Source organism: Trichoplusia ni, chromosome 6 (genome assembly GCF_003590095.1).
Source record: "Trichoplusia ni isolate ovarian cell line Hi5 chromosome 6, tn1, whole genome shotgun sequence".
Classification (NCBI taxonomy): Eukaryota; Metazoa; Arthropoda; class Insecta; order Lepidoptera; family Noctuidae; genus Trichoplusia; species Trichoplusia ni.
Genome location: NC_039483.1, coordinates 14,659,545 through 14,683,864, shown reverse-complemented (window position 1 = coordinate 14,683,864; position 24,320 = coordinate 14,659,545).

Sequence of the window (24,320 nt, the reverse complement as noted above, 5' to 3'; positions counted from 1 at the left end):
GCTAAAGCATTTGTTTTAAGGAATTCAGATACAACGAAGGTACGACAAACACCCAGACCCGAGACAATGTAGAAATGTAAATTTTTACACTGACCTGACCGGAGTTCGAACCCGGGACCTCAGAGAGTCGTCATTTTTTGACATTTGAGAAATTTCCATCTTCTTTATTGTTTGTGTATTAACAACTGTCCTGTTCCTTTTCTTTCGATCGTTGTTTAGTCATAGGTAAATTTGGCATTTCAAATGTAACAAGAATATATTTCAATCCTTTGTGAAGCTTCCATATTGTCTTTCTACATCCTTTCTTTACTTTTCCCATCAAGTTGTCTTACAAATTTCAATATCAAGCTTACCTTATTATATATACTCGAGGGCTCCGTACTACACATCATTTTGAGTAGGGCTGCTTGAGGGGTACCTTTAATCCCTCGACCCTACACTCGTAAAGGTCAAACCCTGGCAGTGGATAAATAGGCCCTTCAAGGGAGAACTGTCGTCTTCAGTTAATAAGACACTTGTGAAGGCGATTAGCCGTGATTAGTTCCTGCTGCGGTTAAATTATTTATTAATAACCTGCTTCTAATAATATATTACAATTTTGCCTTCAAATTACCTACGCAGGTTCGTTTTGCGTTCCTAAATGAATTGATGGTCGTAAGTAACTTTCAATTTTATTTTACATTAATTGTTTGAAGAGAAAAACATTTTTTATCCCAGAAACTCTTTTAATTATCTCGTAACCGTATTATTTTATACATTGATACTAAAATCAAAATTACATGGAGATTACTCTTAAAAATATACCTCCCTGATGGTGAAGCAACGATTTTCTTTTTGGTCCTTGGCTGAATAGTACAGTACTATTGTAGATTTTTAAACTGTGGAACTAGAATGTAGATAAAAGCTGCAGCATGTTTTGTTCATCTTTTGTTTTAATTATGATACTCATCACGTTAACTAAGCATAATGAAATGAAAATTCCCTCTCACAGAAGTTCACAATTCACGTCAGTATTTCAATTACAAGTTCTCAACTAACATAGATTATACCGCAACGAATATAAAGTGCAATGTATGACGTTGTTACAAATGTGAGCGAATCTTACAACGGAAAGTTGAGCAATAATACTAATGTTAGAGTTCAATGGTAGATAAATTGTGGGTGACATTCGGAGCTACTGTTATCTCTTGGAGTTAATGGTTCGGTAGCTTCTTATGTTCATAAGGTGTAGGAGGTAGCGGGTATAAATAGGCAAAAGAAAATTAAAACAGTATCCATTTTTTATCGTACCAATCGTTCCTTAAACTAAACTTTTCATTTATTGTTTTGTTGTTATAGAAGCAAAGTAACAATTACGTCTTTTTTAAGAATTTCATATTCCTTATAGTTATCAGGTGTCTTGAAGTATAGCCTGGTGGCAGACGGACAGACGGTCTCTTGGTAAGAGGATTCCATTTTTGCCTTTTGGGTAAAGAAACCTTAAAACAACAACAGTAAAAAAAAGACAAAAATAAAAAGCTTCCGGGCAATTGGGCATGTATACTACAGCATAATATCTAAATGTGATCATAAGAGCTTTTAGCATTGAATTGTAAAACGTAAATTGAAATTATAGTTTTTTTTTCTAGGATGTACTAATATTTACTCTCTCAAGATCAGTTTATGCATAGATACACGTTCTTTTTTGACAGTCGTTGAAAAACCAGAATGAGATTATTTTTCAGATTCAGACGTTGACTCGTGTACTTACAAGACTTTAAAGAAAGGGCTCTACTTTTAATTATTTTAATTTTGGACCGGGATTTCTATATAATAAATTAACCTTTCATTTTCAGTACCGAGAGACAAACGAAAATCGGCGAATGATTTACGAATAAATTACAGTAGTCACCTATTATTGCAGTAAGTTAATTATGACCAAAAGCATTGTGACTCAGAAGGTTAGCTGTACAGAAGCGACAATAACAGATAAATAACCGGTCATGTTTGTCTCGGTCTCGCTACACTAAGGGCTCTATACAAATAGGCTAAAGAAAAAGGGAAGTGGCTGGGTATCATAAAAACTTAAGAGTGGGTAGAAATAGGTCATAAAATTACATCTAAGTTGAAGACGTACTATCTCAGCAACGAAACGTTGTCCACTCTCGATGGACATGGATAAGGTCTTTCCCAAAGCGTGCTCTCTCTACATGTCCTAGGGTCATGCTGAAATAGCCACGTTGTGCAACTGTCGTTTGAGCAAGTAACTGAGCGCAGCGCTGGCTTGTGCAGCTTCCAACCGCTTTGTTTTTTATCCTATAAATCAATCTGAACTTTTAAGTCTCGTAGATAAAATTAAAAATAACTTCTAATATTTTGATTCATCAAGACTCTGCCAGCCTCTGCTCTCTAATGAGGAATTGATCATTAATCATCCCAATTCCATTCTCTATTCTTGCATCAAAAGCTGTATAAATCAAAGAGCCAATGAACCTACTCCACATATTCGTACAGTGCCATAACCGAGTCTGGCAAAGGTACTCAGTAGCTCACACGTGTTCGTTATTAATTTCAGTAGGCACAGTAATGAATATATGTAATGGTTCAGGACACGGTAATTGGTTGGTAAAGCAAACCGGTCTATTTGTACAGCGGGGTACATTATTATGTTTGTATTTAGGCCTCGTCTAATAGTAAGTGGGATGAAGGACCGGTCCTTTGTATGTTACATTAGCGGATAATAGGACCAGGCGAGCCGTTTTGCAGCAATCTGAATGTATTACTAATTATGAGTTGTGTTATGTGCATTAATGACATAATTATTACATGTTATGATGTACATTATTTTGTTTGGAAACGAAGGTTTTCTCAAAGTCTAGTGTTAAAGTCAAAAATAGACTGTATACATTTACTTTTAAAAAGAGTAACTTATGGAGTTTCTTGCCGGTTCTTCTCCATAAGAGTGACACTTTGGAACCGCGCAACTAGAGCATCATCTTAACGTTTCGAAAGTGCCTGGAAAACGGCCTACTTGAAATAAAAACTTTTGATTTTGATTTTGAAAAATAGTTAAGTTAGTATATAAGGCCCAAATTTTATTTCTGGGTTTCACAGGTTTCATGATAAAAATAATGTTTCAAAGCACTGTTGTTACGAAGGAACCTGTATAAGCGTAAGCGTAATTTCAGATACACCCCTTTATAATCTAAACCTGCTTTAACATAGCGGCAAGGGTTGTCATGTCCCCTTGTTTGCTAATAACAATTAAGCGTAAACATGAGGTTGTTTGTCAAGCGAACTAATAATAGCTAAATTAGCTGTTCCGCTTTCAGTTCGGTAATTAATGTGTTATTACATGTTCGAGAAGCGTCTAGAACAAATTGATTGTTCTGAATTTGACGTCAGCGTTGCTTTGAAGTAGTTTGTACAATATAAACGGTTTTATTTTTTTCTCCGTGTCGGCGTCGAGACGTTGTTTTGTACTGGTTGGCTAAATTGGGTCTTTGTGTTTTGTCAAACGTTTTTTTTCTTATCCTGTATTTGACAGGACTACTATTTCATCAAGTGTTTTTGGAAAATTAAAAAGCAACTGTGTTTGCACTGTGAAATACCCTCGTTAAATAACTTAATACTAGCTGACCCGTCAAACGTTGTTTTGCCATGTATGTGGTTTCTAGGAAAAAAACGAGGTTCATAAAGTCATATGTTTGACGGGTTTTTTTTGAAAATTCGTTTTTCTTTTGCTTATTTGTGAGGAACCCTCAGTGTCCCGGGTCCAACTTGCACTTGAACGGTTTGTAACCCTACATTTTGATGTCTGACGTTGTGTATAGTCGATGTATAACCATATTTTCCTCTACATAGTTTGAATTTTATAACGCCTACCAACGAACTTCCAAAGACCAACATGTTTCCTATACATCCGCTGTACTCTACTCCTTAGACCATGCATCGAATTCTAACCACAATATTCTTTATAAGGAGCTCGACTGGCTCACGACTGGAATCGCACTATACAGAAAGTTTGATGGCCCGATGCCATGTTCGCTCTATCATAAAGCCGATCTACGGCAGTATCGAATGGTCATGGAGTATCGATATCGATTATGTTACTATTGAATCTGATTCAATTCAATTTGTTTAAGGTTAGACGAAGAGCGTATTCATGAATGAATTGAATCGTAAACATCTTTTAGTTTTCTACCGGCCGGCGGCCCTCAGGTTCCTGTTAGTTTTAGTGCCAGATGACAAATTAAATGCTATGTGCAGCATTTTGTAATGCAATTAGGAATAAAACGAAATTGCTCGAGTGCGGGTTCCATAGAGATTACTAAAAATGTATGCTAAACCAGCTACTCATTGAATAAATGATCGTTGCTTAACCGCAATGTTTATTTTTCAATATTCGTTGTTACAACGGCAGCAGAAATAAATACATAATCTATTTTTTACTGGCTAGCTGTTACGTTTTCTTCGAAACAGTCCGGCTACAGACACACTGACTAACAACAAAAACTTGGGTAATAAGGTTTCGTCATTACCCTCTGGGTGTACTACCCTATAAATCATATCACAATAATCGAACATTGAGCGATTGTTTTAATAACATCAATTTATGAAATAAGTGTTCCCATTTCCGCAATATCAGTAAGCAAATGACATAATCTAATTAATTATTCAATAATTAAGTCGGCTCGTTGAGTAATTGGGTCAGAAAGTCTAAAATTGAGCAAAACCTATTAATATTATGGCAGTATTGTTTCGAGTCGAACTAATTTAAAAGTCGTATCGCCTCTTTGTCACTTCTTAACATTTTGTGGTTAAATAATTGAGAAGTTTCCTTTGGTGTTCCATGATATACTTGTTAAAAGCAGAGCCGTCGTTGATTTACATGATTATGATGATTTAAAAATAAATAAATCGTAAAAATAGATGAATGATAAAAAAAAAGATTACTTAAAAATACAACTCTATTGCTGGGATGTGTATATTTTTTTACGTTTCAATTATTCTGTCCTATTTTAATAATATTTAGTTTTGGGGTTTCTATTCAAAAAAATATGTGTTATTTATACAAGAATAAAATCCAAACCGACTGCAGTTTACTCTACTGAATATTACTAGGAATTATTTGCAGCAAAGAGGAATACAAGTTCGAATTCAAATCAAAATCCATTTATTCGAGTTAGGCTACAAAATAGCACTGTTTGATGGCCTAAGTAACATTTACATAGATAGCACCTCGGATCGCCCATCCTTCAGCTTTTCCTAAGCGATCTGACTGTGAAGGAGAAACGTCGCATCATACCACACCACAGCATATAACGCTGCCACTTTTTTTACACACACAATAGTAGGTACATATGTGCATATATTAAGGAAACGCGGCAAAATAGGACAGTTTTTTTATGTGGGGGTGGTATGAAGCTCGAAGCAACCTGAATAGATTTTTTTTGTTAAGGCGGGGAATCCTCATGGACACCCACTCCCTCGGGGGAGGAAATGGGTAGTGTCAGACTTTTACTGACTAAACCTGAACCGCCGGGCTACGTCATCCGCGTTTTTGTGTCGGTGTATGGCAATCCTTCATACAAAACTCAATACTCCCTAACTCATCTTCTCTCCGTTACGCATCTCTGGTGAAAACTCAGCCGATACAAATCCCACCTACGTACACGTCCATCAAAACTCCACCGAATAGCTTTTTCATAGTTCCAATATGTGCCACAATAATGCTTGGAGATGCTGAAGTTTGTTTCGGCCATTTACGGCGAGCCTAAGTCGACAAGTTTCGTCATACTAGAGACTAAAGGCTCATTTAGACGAGGCGAGAAATATCGTGCGACTTGCGATAGTTTTGATAAAGATGCTATATCATTTTTAGGGTTCTGTAACTAAAGGTCCGTCCGTCTGTCTGTCAGCCCGTCACAAGACTGTATTTCATGAACAGTGATAGTTAGATAGACAGTGAATTGGTTGCTATTTCGCAGTCTGAATGGGCCTTAAGCCTAGGGATTATGCGAGACGAGACCAACTCTCCAGTTATGGACTTTTGTACTTATGAAGGTGAAGTTTATATACAAGCACTTTCACTTTGTTTAGGTGTTAGATATTAAGCTTATAACTTAAATAAGATAAGGCAGGTTCGTCTAAGGTATAATGATTCGAGGGATTCATAAACGGCCAAAATCAAAAATTATATTTTTTGCTTCGATGTCGTTTGTAGGCCACGTATCAAGTAGGTATTCTTTAAACAAAATATCAGATGATATTTAAAGATATTGCAATGATTTTTGTTAAGTAGAGCATAGTTTCAGTAAACTCTATGGGGGTTAATTTTGTATCCATAGACCACTAAAATAAATGTGAGTGTGAGTTTGTTTGTAACGCTTTCACACGAAAAAAAGATTCACCAATCAAAATGAAACTTTACACCCACGTTTTTGGAGGGATAAGAAGTAACCTAAGATTTGTTTTATCAACGAAAAAAAAACAGTTTTTTTTAGTTTACAGCGATATCCCGCGCGGGAGCCGCGGAGACCTGCTAGCTGATTAGAAAGACAAAATAAGCTACAAAATGTTCAAATGCATCTCAAGAGCTTAATAAAACTGATCCCGTGGTTGTATTTCCCGCATCTAAATTTAGCTTGTTAGCACAGAATTTGTAGTTTAAACCGGTACCCGGAACAATGGCTAGCTTTTATCTCTATTAATTATTAAGCAGACCATAGGAAACAAATTTTGGAACTGTACTGTGGTTCTGCGTTATATTTCAAGTAAATTCTTTCAACAAAATGGCTCTACATATTGAAAAGAAAAAGAAAGTGTCTGTATAAAAACGTGGGAAAATACAAACTATTAAGAGGCAGAGGCAGATGTTTTACCCAAGCAAATAACTGTTAGCAGCAAAACAATTTTAAAATCCTTCGTTTAAAGTAAACATTGCATTGAAATGGTTAATTGCAGTTGGAAATTGAGTCAAAAGTTGATTATACTAATAAATAAAGTTCCACTGTTTGTAATAAATTAACAAAGTTGAATAAAATTCATTAAATTGGTGCTGTTTAACTGCGGGCAGCGGTTAAATCTCCATTCGAATAAAGTTAATTAAATTGTAGCTTGTTTTACGGAGATACGTTTTCGTGTACAAGTGAATTGGGTTCATCTTGATCTTCCCAGACTTCATGAATTATTTTCGGGGTCAATGAAAAAAGGTTTAGTTCGTGGGGAGGTAAATAAACACGAAGATAAAAGGAAATTGAAACGAGCATTGGGCAATTGCTTACTGCCTGTTAGAGATTACATTTTTTGGTACAAACGAAATATATCATGAAAAAGAGGCTTGGGGCAGAAATTACGTGAAGTGGAATATAGAACGCTGTATGCATTAGTCTCAAGATTGTAAACCTTTAACATTATTATGGTAGGTATACCAGAATAATGTTTGGCATGTCAAAGTAACGAAGTCCATCGTTTGTAGAATAAATTATTTCATTAAAGCCATTGAATAAAATCCTGCCTTATATCTACCTAACCACGCAGACGTAGTCACGCGCAACAGCTAGTTAAGTTATATAAGGCATTGAATATCTACTGGAATTCAGTTAAACCACTAATTAACTACCAGAAGCATCTGGTAACGATATGACACGGCCAATTAACTTGAATATTACGAATGGCCACACTGATTCTCTAGTACTAGGTGTATGTACTTGGTAACTGCAATTGTACTGCTTGCAACAAAAGTCGGTTAGAACAATCACATTTTCAAAATAACTTACACAACTAAATCATTGATCAATATGGTGCTGAGCTAATAAAAACAAAACATACACTGAACAAAAACGGAGAGTTTCTTATACTTTTTTAAATTTAATTTGGTTATTAACTTTTTTGTTGACTGTACTATACATGCCACTTGGTTAACTGAAGACGTCAGTCAGTTGAGCGGAATGTAGGACAAAGACTTGGTACACCACAACCTTGACGGAATAGTTAATTAACTATAACCTCTTTCGTTTGATTTCACTCGATCTATTTCCAATACTGCTACTGCGTACTTCGAAATTGTGGTTAATTCTATACCTGTGTCGTTGACCACGTAATGTTAATTGTGGAGTGTGGTAAACATTTAGAACCTGTTGACTGCTCAATTAGATTATGACTTCTAAGTTAAAGATTCCAAGTGTCGACGACAGAAAATTAATTCCGTTTTCGCATAGCAAGTTATGTTATGTGCGAAGTTTGGTAACTGCTTCATATTTCAATATATTCAATTCTTAAATCGATTTTTTATAGTTTTCCTATCGATTTTTTCATTGATGATTTTTTTTGCTTCGTTTTGTATTTTATCTTTGTAGTTTATTTTGAAAAAGTTTCTGGCACTGAGTATATTTGTAAAGGTACTGTTCCTTCGGAGAATAAGCTTGGCAGTTTGAGTGTTGGCAGCAGTAAAATACTACAATATTGTTTTGAGTTTTTTTACAATAATTAAATGTAGTCATATCATGTAACAAATTATATCTATGTATGATTTTTGTTACAGTAATTTATAGTTTTAACCTTATTAAACATAAGTAGAAGGGAAAAACTTCACCGATTTAATATTAATTATCTCAACTTCTCAACAGTTTAGATCCAAACAGCTTAGTACGCAGATACATCACTTAGTTTAATCTTAACATTTTGCGCTTTCGCCTCATCCATCACCGGAAATGAAAGTGTGTCGCAGCAATTTAATTAATTGGAGGCGTCTCCTTAGACCATTATATTAATAGACGGTATACGGAAACAAATTGCTAGTAGTTGAGAATTTTTTATGTATATAACACGTTTAACCTGTACCTAATAAATACATAGAATTTTTAAAAAATAGGGTTTCAATTTTACCTCTTGAAACCTAAAAATGTTGAATCCTAGTTAATTGTTGAGATAGCTTTGCTGTGTCCCAGTCGATCTGTCTGTGATTCGGACCGTGTGTCTGTCGTCTGACTGTCTCTCCGTCTTTCCATCTATCCAACAGTCCGTCCGTCCGTGTGAATTTCAAGTTTTGTTTGTTGATTTAGTCTGTTGTTATTTAGTTATGTTCATGTGCACATACTTGTCTTAACATCCAATTTCCAACAATGATAGCTAGACACAAAGACTAAATTAAAAAGTTAAAAATTGTTTGATATTTTTAATCTTATAAAAACAATCGACGACTAAGATCGTCGGTTCATTGCATCTGGTTTTATTTTTACTGCTTTAATACTCTTAAGGAGAAAAGCAGTTGGAGCGCGTCCAAATAGATCGTTGTATTGCGCTTCCTTCCGTACACTTATTATAACGTATTATTTTATTAATCTTTCGTATTAATCGGTCTTTGCCGCACTAAAAAAGATAGAAGGAATAGGATACGATGGACAAGAGACAAAGGAGAGCGGCATGTATAAAGGAAGGCCTATTCATAGTAGTGGGTTATTCGAGGCTGATAATGATCATGAACCACAATAACATGAAAATTATACGCACGTGAGGACATCGCAAAAAAAAACTAGCTGTTGCTAGCGGCTTTGCTAGTCAGGACATCGGTTTTAGAGTTTTTCAAAATAAAACGAAATCGAATAAAACTTAGGGCTTTAAAGGGCTTAGCAACCTCCATATCAAAATTTCATCGAAAATTGGCTCAGCCGTTTAAGCGTGAAGTGGCAACAAAACACACACTTACTCATATGCTTTGGCATTTATAAACTAAGTGTGATAATATTCGTTTATTCCATACTAGCTGTTGCCCGCAACTTCATCCCCGTGGGTAGAAGATATAAGTTATGATTTAGGTATACCTGCCCGGTTTTTTTTCACATTTTCCATCGTATCTTAGCTCCTATTAGTCGAAGGGTGATGGTTTATAGCCTAAAGCCTTCCTCGATGAATGGTCTATTCAACACAAAAATAATTTTTCAATTTGGACCAGTAGTTCCTGAGATTAGCGCGTTCAAACAAATAAACACACTCTTCAGCTTTATATATTAGAATATAGATAATTGAGCTAAGAATAGAAAACAAAAGACTCCGTGAAAACTTCAAACAATGTCTTATTAAATTATATTAAAAAGCAATTGTTCGTAATAATTTTGAGCCCCAACCGACCGATGTTAACTTAATTGGAAACCCCTTTTCAAAATACTCTTTTCCTTTGAGTTCTTTTTATAAAGTTCTGACTTTAACAATGGAGGTTTATTAACATTTCTCAATTTAATACGAGAGTTAAAAAGTTAACCCTTTACAAAAAAGGATCTAATTTGATTGTTTATCGTTGATGTGGATATAAGCCATCTTCTTTTATAGTGAGGAACTAAGGTTAAGTGAGGATTTTCAAATCGTTGAATTGAAAATCCCTTTTATTTAATTCGACGATGTATTTCAGGCGCACACTCACACTCACACAAACGCACACACGCCAAACCTGGCACACACATATTCAAAACAAGCATGCATCCATATAAACAATATTGTGGAACTCTCAAAATACAGCAATTATTCGTACATTTTGCATCATTCATCATTTTACGCCTTGTATTTTCTCATCCCTGTTGGTTCCAGTTGGATGCCAGTCTAACCAGATTCAGCTAAGTACCAGTGTTTTACAAGAAGCGACTGCCTATCTGACCTCTTCAACCCAGCTATTTGGGCAACACGGTACCCCTTTGGCAGACTAGTTGTCTGCCGTTCACGACTGTCAAAGGCATGTGTTTCCCTCTTATGGCATAGATGCTCACCCATGTACGAACTTTATAGTTGAAGAATAACTCTTTTTTAGTACTATTTTATTTATTACGAGAAAATTCAAACGAAACAGGTCTGAGAATTACCCCGTCACCAGTAATCTTGTTACATTGTGGGTAGGTTTACGTCCGACATTACATATCTCTTAGGACATGAGAAACATCACAAGGGATTCCGCCATGATGGATGAGCCACATTTATTTCCCGCACATACGATCCCATGTTAGAAAAATAACACCTGTATGTGTGTTATCTACACCCTCACTATAAGCCCATATACCGTTAAGCAGGTTATTAAAACATAGTGGAAAAGAGATGCAATTACGTGGTTTGTAATGCGCTGTCTCTGTCACACAATAGCGAGAGTTCTGCTTTGATTGTTTATAGTAAAGGTTCTATAATATATAGCTCTAAGGATTACGAAGATACCGCGTTAAGTTGTAATAATTGCCTGGTTTAGGGCACGTGAGGTATAAATGGTTGGATAGGAAGTATCACTCGTATGAAAGTTGGTCTTTATTCTGCGATTTTTACGAAAATAATGGGGTCTATCGATTTTTAACTGAATGGCACAGAATTTAAGAGGTGGGGATAATTTCTGACGCTGAGGGGTTTGTACGAATGGGTCGAAGAAAGTGAATATAGACATAAGTAAAGGTGCTTAAACTCTATCTTTTTTTTAGTACGTTTAGTTATACCGACAACAGAAACACATCTATGAAATGTTAACCGTCCAGTTACATGTGCTATATGCTTCATGGGGTACAGACGGACAGATAGCGGTGCTCTAGACATAGTTCTCCATTTGGGTACGGATATTTAAAAATCGGCTTCCAGAGTAAAGAATTTAATTTTGACTACGGGAGTCTGTTGTTGTTGGGGACCTTTCAAATAAATTCAAGTCACATGCACAAGACACCCAGAACTAACAGTCATTTATCACACAAATGCTTGTCAGATATTAGTAGGTTTGGCGTGGTGACCTATGCTGCTCGACTATTTCTTTTTGACTACATATTTAGACGCTATGCTTACATGTGCCTGTCCGTTTTAGTTTAAGCCGTTCATAAGGCACAGTGACTTTCAATTTTATCCCGTCCTCCACACGTCATTTAGATGAAACTGTAAATAAAATCAGGGAGTTTTGAAAATATATAAACATTTATTTCGGCACATACTTAGGTCATTTCGTGGAAACACAGTTCGCTATAAAACACTTTAACAATACTATATATCTAAAATATCTTTTTAGCGTTGATCAACACACCAGCTCCCTGCGGGTGTATTATTTCAGATTTCAATATTTTAAATCCATGTTTCCACGATGTTTTCCTTCATAATCTAAATTTAATAAACAAATGAATGTGGGCCCTACCATGGCATCGCATAACCGTTTATTTTCACCCTAAACCATATTATCACTAATCTCTGTAAGGCATGATTATCATGGCTATTTCATTAAAGGCGAACTCGAATGCAGCAGCGTTCCGTGATAAGATAATACACAAAGGATAATCAGGTTTGCGAACAATACCGGTTTGTTTGTTTTACAACTTTTCAAGATATTATTTTACATACAATTTTGCTTCGGCGCTCAGTAATAGCTTTTGTGTTGCTATGTAAGTGAAAGCTGAATACTTTGGTAATGAGTTTGTGCTTTTATATAGAATATATTTCTTTGTTGTAAAGGATTCTAGTTGGATGAGGCATGTTTAAATTATATGTTGTAGTATTTTATGGAAAAATGCTTTTTCTTGAGGTGACTCTCCAACTCGTGAAGGGTAGTTATCAAATTGTTGTTTTCCTTATTATCAGTAACTCTGCGGAAGACTGATTTTTATGGGCCATGACATTTAAGTATGAGGGCTACAAACTACACGTTTAAATGGGAAGCTGCGCTAAGTAATGTTATTTTAATATCTGAATCTTTATTTTGTCACGAATTTGAATGACTAAAAATGAATGTAGTTTTTCGTTATACGAAACTCGTTAAGGGCGGGTGCTCATTTGACATAAGGCACTTTTAGACCGGCTATTGCTTTACAGAACATAAGACGATGCAAAAAAGGTTTCACACACAAAACTGACGTAGACAATACTATCTATCCTTATGAGAGCTTTCGCCCAAATAATAAAAATAAAGAATTTTAAAATAGAATTGAAATCCCTTTTCTAGCCCTGAATTTATTAGTCCAAGCAGGCATGTAACTCTACAAATCTTTTGAGAATGATAACTCAGATCTTAGCTGGCAGATTTTGCCTCCAGAATCGGTATATTACATTATAATACCATACTCCACTTTACGACACCCCAGGGACGAACCGGGAAGTCTATTTGTTTTTCTGCGAACCACTTAAGTAGCATCTCAGATGTTTAATGTGAAGGAAATTTTGAAAAGTAGGGAGTAAAAACGGTATACAGTGAATCCGTATTTCGAATTTTTGGCAGATTTTATAAAAATGTTACAAAGAAATAAGATTTTACACATTGTGCACATTGCGTTCTTAAGACATGAAGTTGAAAATCTTTGAGAATTACATTTACTGTGATCTAGTTATTTAGATATTCTCATGTCAATTTGACTGCACTGATAGACGTGGTTGAGATCACCACGTCAAACCCACTGTGCGTGATGTGCCAAATGTTGCGTAAGACAAACATTTTTGTGATCCATGAATATTTTTTTCGCGTCTGCGTGTCTTTGTGTATGAGATTTAAATGTTTTGAATCCCCAGCGACACAAGGATTACATTAGTGCAAGAGCATAAAATAAAAAGTATTAGAAAGAGCTCTGAACACAATTAAATGCGAAAACTGAGATTAACTTCAACTAATCGCATTCACATGCACCCGTGTATTCCACCTCTAACATTTCTAAAGATCGAACTTAAGAGAGATGTATTCATATTAATCCTGTTGGGGCTTACATAACCATCTGCGTATTTCTAAGAAAACTTCTAACGTTACAAGTAAATATTGATACAAAGGGCCACTTCACGATGTATTTGACTATTCTCGACATTCTCGTATTACTCAAATGGTAGTAAAACGCAACAGTTTGATGTTTTGTCAAAATATCTCACAGAGAGCACCTCAAAGGGTTAGGACAAAGACGCCACTTGACTGGCGAAGCTTTTTACTCTACTTCGGGTACTGCGACAGTCTTAGGGATAAAATGACGCTTTCGTATCAAATAGGTATGTTTTGATTTTTATCTCTTTAATTCATTTTTATTCGACTTTTTGTAAGTAGTGCTTTATATTATTGAAAGGATTATTTTTGACAGTTTTTGAAGTGATTTGATATTTTTGTAAATGTAAACTTCAGTTATATTAAAAATATTTCGAAAAATAAAAATACTATTTGTATTTACATATTCTAAACTTGTATTTACATATTCTAAACCACAGTTTCAATATTTTGCAATCTGAATATGCAGTTTTGAGGCAGTCTGTTTTTGAAATTCGGTACGCGTATCCCAAAATTCAAACAGAATTAAATATTTTCCCAACCACAGCAGCGACGGGTTATTTTGCATATAGTTTTAACATTTGTTTCGACAGTTCGGAATTTAAACTGACAGATATGAGTTTAAAACTGGAACGATTTATTAATACCTCAGGACTTGGGATTTTAAATGAAGCTATGTTCAGTTTTGAGAAATCGCTGTTAGGTTAAGTTTCTTTTGTAACCACGTAGACGTGTTGATTTAAAAATAAATGGACGTACCATACACAATTATCGGCAGCTGACCTATAGTTATGTTAGAGGACTTTGCAATGCCATCGTTTTATAATAAAAGCATTGATGAAGGGTGGGCTATACTGTGTGCTGTCTATAGATGTTTTTGGTGATGTTCATATAACTATTGAATTTGTTGAACCTTAAAAAATAAAAAAGACAGCTTTACTGACAATTTCAAAAGATAATTAAAAACAACTTGTTAAAATATAAAATTAATCTCTATCATGTGAATATTTCTTACAGCGAACAAAATGCTCAGCCTCAACCTTGGCCTGAATCTAAATGTGACAAAAGGTGATTTATAGAGTGCTATTCGTGTGACGATGGGAAAGGCGGATGGGGGTACTTGATTATTCCAGAGAAGCTTCAGTATATCTCGTAAGATTACTTCCTTCTGCTGTAGGTCTAAGTTTATGGTCGAATCGTTCTTTTGTTTTCTTGGTAGTGTCGAACATTTATCAATGTGTGTAGTGTTTATGATTATTTTTATGAATTGAATTTATTAATTTGACGACCTCCGTAGTCGAGTGGCGTACGCAACGGTTTCAAGGTGTCTCTGAAGTCCCGGGTTCGATCCTCGGTCGGTTCAATGTTGAAATTTACATTTCTGCATGGTATCGGGTCTGGGTGTTTGTGGTACCTTCGTTGTATCTGAATTCCATAGCAAAAGTGCTTTAGCAACCTTACTTTGGGTTCAGAAAAATGTATGTGATGTTTTTCGCATTTATTTTATAAATTATTTCCATATTAACAGTTTGCTTTATGGGTTGTAACGTATCTATAAATAACACTAATCGATGTAGCTAGGATATAAGTGCGTACACCTCATAGGCTAAGCACGTTGTCACGAATACAGCTGAGCTGTAAATTTCTTAAAAATGTAACACAATATCACACAAGGACGTTTATAAAGACTTAAACCTTTGGTGCTTATGTTTAAAAGTGCGTGATACAAATTTATTTTATAAGAAACCAAGTACAACAGGCGCCTATAAATATCAAAATAAAAAAGCACCGAATTCAAATTTCAGAAATCGAAGAAGAAAGAATAAAATAAAATACAGTTTGCTCGTGACGTTATTAATTGCTAACACTCGGCACAAAATAAATTCGTTCTACCGTATCGATACGACATTTTAGCCGCCACCGGCGTATTTCTTTTGCCTTTGTGGAGACAGTCCGTGAATGAAAGATTAATGAGTAGAGTGAGGGGAGAAAGACAAAGCCTACGTAGTCAGCGCCGTTTTAGGCAGTCATCTGTTTATTTTTTCCTTTTTAAATAGCCGTTGAAGATAGGTTTGGTTGTTTTTAATTAGTGGCGTTTAGACGTCTTTTTATCCGTATTTTTTTTTCAAAATAATATATTATCTCAATTTAAGGAATGAATATTTGTGTTCAATTATACTTATCAATTTGTTTGTAAGACAATAATAACTATTATAGCTATATTCATACCACGATAATATTAAAAAAAAAGATATCGCGAAGAAAAATGAATGTTACTGACTAAAAAAATATTAAAACCGAGAATCATCAATTATGATTCAATAATTTTTTCAATTACGTGGGACGAAAAAAAAACTACTTTTGTTCTGTATTTTCAAAGGAAGGAAACATAATTGATGTTTCCTTCCTTTGAAAATACAGAACAAAAGTTCTGTATTTTCAAAAGTGAGTATTCGTAATTGAAAAAAAATAACCATAATATCCTTAATGTCCGGGCATTATCTTGCTTGAAGCAAATCTGAGGGGAAACACCGGCTGCAAGCGAAATTACTTTGAAATTATGAAATACTTACCGCATACGCTTACATTGAAAATAAATTCGGGATATTAAGATATTTTAACGTAGGTATCACATTTAACTTTGGATTTATTTCAGATGCCTTAAAAATTTATACCATTATTATAATGCGTGTAACCAATTAGTAGCTCATAATAGTGCACTATAGAGGCCAGAAGTCTGAATGTAAAAAAAGAAACAAACTTAATCATAGAAAAATAACTTTAAAAACCTTAATCATTACATCGAGTCCGTGCTTAATATTCTATTTCAGTGCGCTTCTAAATTGAACAAGAAAGATCCAGTCTAGGCAAAGTTTTTAATTAACCTCATAAAATTCAAGAGCCAAGAATTTCACACATACGAGTTCGTCTTTTACGTTAACCTTACAGAAACACCTTCAATCTTTTATAGTCACTCGTAAAGATTTTTAGTCGAAAGACGCTTTGCTACCTAAAATGTTACGTGAAAATCTCAGATTCTCAATCTAACCTAACATTGACCTAGTTTCGGCGTCTATTCTTGAAGTCGCTCGCAAAATTAATATAGAACGATTTGACGATATAGAGTGATGTAAGCGAGGGATCGGGCGTTACGATCAGATTAATAGGAACGTCTGACGAAGACATGAGAAACGCTCGTAAATCACTGGATGCAAGTACCTTCTGATTAAAATACAAGCGGTGTTGAGAAAAGGGGTCGGGTTTTACACTTGAGTGATCTCTTTATTGAACTATAGTGTTTTGTTTATGATTTTGTTTTGAGGATTTATTATACCATTGTTTTTCAATTAGGTATATGCTTGTTTGTTTTAAATTTATCCATTAAGTTCACGGTACTTTTGTTAGTTTTATGTGTACGCTAAATAGAGATAGTCAGTTAGATAGAGTAGTCAGAGAGATAGTTAACTAAGGGCAATACCAACTACTATGTATAGTATACTATGTTTTGCAATAGTGATGATGATATTTTAGCTGACGTCGGCCACAGCGACTACTAACCTCCTGAGGTGGTGATGTTTGCCCGCATGTGGCTTATGTAACTAATCTTCTTAGACGAAATTCGCGCACAATCGGGTGAGTTCACCATTTTTGTAGATGTTACTGATTAAGATTCGTTTCAAATAGATGAACCTTGGTTTTCGCCAAGGTAAGATCTCCAGTGTAATGTACAAATGTAGTGTAGTAGGCACTGCCATCGCTTACTTACAACACATAAACAACAAAAAAGTCGAATGGGAAGTACGGTATAATGTTATTAACTATTAAATTAATAACAGTGAAGAGGCGGATTCATATTTATCTATTTAATAATGGTTTTCTTACGAGTATATTTCGGGCTAGGCCACCTAGCTTCGGACCCAACCAGAGTCCTTAATTTTGCGTATAATATTATCGAAACATCTCATAACAATACACAAAAATGTAAGCAAATGAAGATCAAAGACTGTTATTTTATACATGCCAAGACATGTAACTATAAATAAAAACGTCCACATTTCTCTCCTTGTGAAAAATTTACATTTTTCTTTTGTTTCCTTTATGAATAAATATGATTTCTCACTTTAAGTGACAGTCCGTACTTCAAATCCCAGCCTTGAATAATAGAGTGATGTATCTGCCTCGTTATCATAATACCTACATAATATAAAAGTATCAACAATGTTTGAAGAAAAATAAGGATAGTAAAATATTTCGTGCCGTAGCGTTCCGTACCTAAAAGGTAATAACAAAGCGGAACCTTTTTACGATCCAGTTAAAAAATAGAGGAAAAACTTATTGGCATGTTTAATACATCATAAATGAACAGTTAAAACTTGTGACAGAAAATCTTCAAAGATCTCAAAAAAGGTTAAAAAATACGGAGCAATAAATTAACCGCGGTTAATTTTACTCTGTTAAACTACCGCAAATTGGATCTCAGTAAGGAAAACACACCGGTTGCAAGAGAAATTAATTTGTACGAAATCATAGGGATGGTAAAATTTTATTTTCAGGTCTATGACTATAACAATCGTTGTATTTTTTGTGTTTGTTGTTATGGCGGTAGCAGAAATACATCATTTGTGAAAAATTATCTACCATCGTTCATGCGATACAGCCTGGTATTGGAACAGACAGCGGTGCTCCAGTTGTAGGTAATGATATTTTTTTACCCTTTAGATATGGTATGCTTTTAAAGGTTGATATAATGTATTTATAATTTTTATTCAGTAAAAATATTGTATTTATATTTTCATTTCCCCAATATTATTGATTAATGAACGGCCGAGGTAGCTAATACCACACAGCTAAATGTTATTAAATCGTGGTTAAAAAAAAGTTGCCCGCAGATGATGCAGCAAAAAATACTTAATGCAAGTCTTAGAAACATCATCGACTGAGCGTGAAAACGTTCCTAATTAAGACCAACTTTAAATAACAAACAGATTGGACTTTTTTCTTAAGCTTCCTTAAGAATCAAAATTAAAAGTTTGTGTTTCAAATAAACCTCTTTTTGGCACTTTTGAAGTGTTAAGTATGTCATCATATCTTATGTAAGTAAATTATTAGACGGTTACAGTTGTGAAAAAAAGACGTCGCTCTAATCTGTGTACACAGCGAAATTCCACACGTCTTGTTCCTGTAGACAAACAAGCACACACACACACACACACAATTCACCGAACGATAATGTTATTACACAAACATACATAAATTATTATAAAAGCGAAAGTATTTGAGTGTGTTTGAATTTCTGTGTATGTGTGTACGTTTGTTACCTTTGTACACTCACACAACCGGACCGATTTCGTTGAATTTGGTATGAAGGTAGCTGGCACCTTGGATTGAACACACTAATCTGACAGCGATATATAGAAAAACAACAGCTACTTGAACTATAAAACACAGTGACATGACTTGTCATGGAGAGATTCATTTGTTTACTTTTTAACCAACTTCAAAAAAAGGAGGAGGTTCTCAATTCGACAGTTTTTTTTTTATGTTTGTTACCTCGTAACTTGCGATTGGGTGAACCGATTTTCATGATTCTTTTTTTATTTGAAAGCTTGTGCTTCCCGTGTGGTCCCATTATCACCATTTCAATATCTGATGATGGGATCTTGTAGAAATCGGGGGAACTCTTCAATAAATAACAGCAGATTAACCGCAATTTTTTATCTAATGTAATGTCATATTGTAAAGGACCTTTTGCTATTTCTAGCCCTATTGAGTTATTGTTACGGGGAAAATGTTTCCATTTGTGAATAGAAAAATATTCGATAATGTTCCTTTTCAAAAATATCGTAACAAGATTTGATGTAGTTATTGTGTTCTGTTTATTCGATTAAATATCAGCAAACAAGCAATCAGAACTAAGTTCGTGTTTGCTCAAATAACGACCGATGTTCGGTTTTGTCGACAAACATTATTACGATGTAGTTTGCTAAGCTGACTTGAACATTTCATTTTTATTTACTTTCATTATTTATTACGTGATTCAGTTTATGAAAATAGTAAAATATTAATTCAGCTTGCCAATTTAGTGAATTGATTTTGAAGAACGTCTGTATAAATTCTGGATGCCTGGATAATTTCGTGTACAGATGCATAAGGCAACGTGCATTTCACACAGTAAAAAAAAAACACGTAAAAATGCGCCTGATAAAACATAACGCATACCTAGTAAAAAAAATATAATAAGAAATTACTCGATTTTACTCATTAGCGTCCAATATTAAGAAAATTCTAACTCTAAATAACCTCTGACGGCAATAACACTTATTTTTTTTCCCGATATAAACATTATAATGATAATAAACACAGTATCTAAACTTTTAATACCAGCCACCTACTCAGAATCCCGGAGCATCGTATCTTATTAAACAAAAACGAATTCCCCTCGAGCGACCAAGATTGGCGGGTCTCCGGTATTCTGATAAGCAAGGATCCCTTATCCCCATTTATGTCTAGTTATCTTTCGCTCCGATTTTAATATATTTGGTCACGAAAATTGCCGTGTCATTGATAAAAGAGAAAATGTTAATGTTAATTAACGGGTTTTCTTGTAAAAGCAACGTTGGAGGTTTTTGTACGCCTAGCGTCAGCTTGTGATTGTCCAGAAGAGAGTATTTAGGTAGTAGTAAGGAGGTGACATGCTTACCTAAATCTAATTACTTATGTATTAGTTTCAATATATTTCGGATCCCTGTAAGTGGAAATACGAGAGTGTACGAGAGTTCATAAACATTGATGAAACAGTGAGAGAAAGCCTTTTGTAACCATGTATAATTATTCTAGTGAATGTTTGTCTGTCCATACGTGTATATATTAGTTACGGGGCAAGGCTAGTGATATTATTAAGCATATATTATCACATTGATAAAAGGTACTTAAACTGCATTCATCATCATGTCAGCCTGGAATTACCAACTCCTCTCCTTATTTCCTGACGGTTATTTTTGTCTAATTTGCCCCTGATACAGGTTTTTAAAACAATATTTGCCATGTCATCAAGTCAACATGCCTCAGGTTTTTCCTGACTTCTTTATGTACCAAGTCTCATAACCTAAAACTAATTGACTAAAACACTGAAATATCCATCCATTTAAGCTGATCTCCGTCACCGCTTGTAAAATCTTCACAAATCCAGACCGGCCATTCAGCCCAGTGTAAGTTCTACATACATATTCACTAAACTGAACAATGAAGTTGATAGTTTGTAACCGAATTATTCACGAACGGGGAACAAGTTTTAATGCAAGTCTATTATGTATTGTTGCACAAACTAAATAGGACAAGTTTGGCGCCTAGCGCTAACTTCTCCTTAACAGCGGTGGATAGATTCCGACTGATTTGATTGAGTATTTTGTAACTAATTCCCCTGAGAATAAGTTAAGGGTAAGAAGACATAATTACAATTTAACGATACATGATAATAGGTTTATTTAGTTGCAAATCATCCTTAATTAGTTAACTATGTCTTTTGTCGTGGTTGCATTGCGTTTCATGTAGGTTGGATCCCGTGTATGTATAGGCTGTTATTGATTATTATAATGTCTTCTGAGTAAAAGACCTCAATCTTAGATATAGTTTTAGATTGAGGTCTTTGCTTTCCTTGCTATCAATTTCTATTGGTTCTACTACTATATTAAGTTTAAAGTCTTGGGCCAAATTCACAATCTGAAGAAGTAATAAGTTTGGGAACAATTGTTACCAAAACTCGCCACCCCCTTTCAGTATGTTAAGTGGACTATTTACAGTCTCATTTTGTCTTGAGCTTAGTGGCAATACAATTTGTCTCATAATTACGATATTAGGTGTCACATGTGTTAAACGAGAGTATTAAACTTAAATCGTTGGCGCCAGATTGTCTTACGTTACTTCAACTCAATTGATTTTATTTTACCAATATATGAATATGAATGTCGGTTTAATTAGCTTGAAAATGGCCTGCAAATTACAGATAAGCGCTTTGACGATTATATTATATGTATTACTAGCTGTAATAAAACTTTAAGGAAGAAGACTTTATATTTATAAAATAAATGTCCTTAAGTAAAAAATCCTTAGTATGCTACTCCTGATTACATCAGCTACCTCTCAACTTAAATTTGTCCAACCATTTCAGAGATTATCGGAAACAAACAGACATACGAAAATTATAAACAATGTTATTTTGGTGTAGAGGGTTAATTAATTAATAAAAAATGTTTTGCAACTAAATAAACCTATTATGTGTATTTATTGAATTCAGGTAGAAAAATGTTTTTTTTATATTTGTAGCATGAACATTAAAACTTTATAATATTCATAATTTTCAGACCTGCAAGTATTATTTATTCAATAGTCTTAAAACAAGAAGCTTTAGATAAATTAACCGAACCATTATCTATGTTAACCAAGTACTTGTACGTTGTATAAGATGTATTACTTGTCTTACATAATTAATGGAATAAGGTCTAGACGGATAAACCAGTAGAGGTTTAGTCTCTACATTGTATTTTCATTAGGTAATGTTAGATGTTTAGCTAAGTTTAGCTAAAGTCGTTGCTAAATTCGTTACAGAACTTCAACAGAACTTACTATTTCTTTTGGTGTGCATGATTTATTACTATTTTAACATCCATATATTTTAACGAAATAAACTTCCTGATTGTTATTTCCATTCCTTTTCAGCATAGTAAATCTGTTACGTCTTGTAATAAAACCGTTAAAGTGAGAGTCTGACTAGCAATACTGATTTTGTGGTTTTCAAACATAGTGTAGGCTAATTTTAGTTTCCTCTAAGTATCTTTTATTCTTAGGTTATTCTTAGGTATTCATATTATTTTCTTCAGTAGTTACTTACTATGAATAATCATGAAATAAATAATCTAAGTACTAAGATATAGCAAATGTCTAGAAATGGGTAACAACTGCAAGTTTCTAAGGCATGATGGTGTGAACAGTTCCGTTCAATCAGTCCCACTATTCACATGCAAATACACTCAATTCGAGAAAAAAGCCTTTTGCAAGGCCCTATGCATTAAAGTAGAACTTAAATCGATATTTGTACGGAACCTTATCCTTGATATCGAAACCTTAGTGTCGCGAGACGACTCGTAGTTGACCGGTATTTTATTTCAAATTTGATTCGTTTTAAAATGGAAAGTGATAGTGACAGGTGTAGTTTTTGCGTATCATTATGTCATCTGATTTTGTGAGAAACCAAGAGGGAAGATATGTATTGTGATACAAAATGTCACTTCTCCAATGTTAATTTTTCTTATAGAATTGTAAAACAAAACTTGATCGACCTGTATTGTGCTTTACGGCGGTCCCTCATGTTGATGGTTTAACAAATGAAATTCCTATCAATATTTATCTCGATTTATGTCCGCAGTTATCACATTTAGGTAACACCCTATAGCCTATAAAATAGTTTAACTAACAACACACGCTATAGACCTAAAAAAATATATGAAATTATTACGGGTTTTTTAATTCGGTTGAAAAGTGAATATTATTCAGCCTTATGCGTGCTTGTGAGTTGGCATTTTCCCCTCCATTATTTTTTTGAAAACTCAACTATCAAACAAGTATTAAATTAAGATTAGTCGATTGGATAAAAGTATAAATAGTTTCATAGTTCTGCTGTCGGCTCAGAAAAAAATCTTTTCAGAACTTTTGACTTTCTGCGGGATCGCCAGGGAAAACTTTCGATACGCAAGCGAAAGTTTTTGTACAACTACTTACGGAAAAGTTTCTAAATTGTATGAACGAAATTATAAGGGGAATCGCCTAGAAAATTGCTACGAAAAAATCTTGCTGAAAATATGATTTCCGAATTTCTTTTACGTTCATATAAAACTAGCTGTTGCCCGCGACTTCGTCCACGTGCTTAGATTTTTCCCCGTTTTTTCCACATTTTCCATTATATCTTTGCTCCTATTAGTCGCAGCGTGATGTTATGTAGCCTATAGCCTTCCTTGATAAAAGGTCTTTTCAACACAAAAAGGTTTTTTTCAATTCGAACCAGTAGTTAATGAGGTTAGCGCGTTCAAACAAACAAACAAACAAACAAACTTTTCAGCTTTATATATTAGTATAGATTAAATGGGAATTTAATAAATTAACGTTAAATAAATTTGACTGTTCTGTTAAAGGTTAAGAACATATATAATAAAAAGGTTGAATAAAAAGGAAAAGTAAAAACAAAATGTCGTCTAAATTCAATGTTGATATTGTACGACCATTCTTGTCGAATATATCCGACTTGTTTTGATAAAAATAAATTAAGTTATTTATTGATGGTTAATGTTTTTCGGAAAAGGTTATATTTGAAGTAGTGTTCAGTGATCTCGTTGGATTAGTTTACAGTGCGGATCGGTTTTTGGATGAATAATTCGTGTTTGTATTTGTTCCCAAAAACTATTACGGTACGGTACTAGTAAACTGTAGATATAACCGTGTAATTACCACAAACGGTTTTTACATTTCTAGAATTCAGATAAAAATCGGTTAAATCAAACAAATATTGATGTTTGATCACGATCGAAATGATAATTACAAAAATCTATTTATT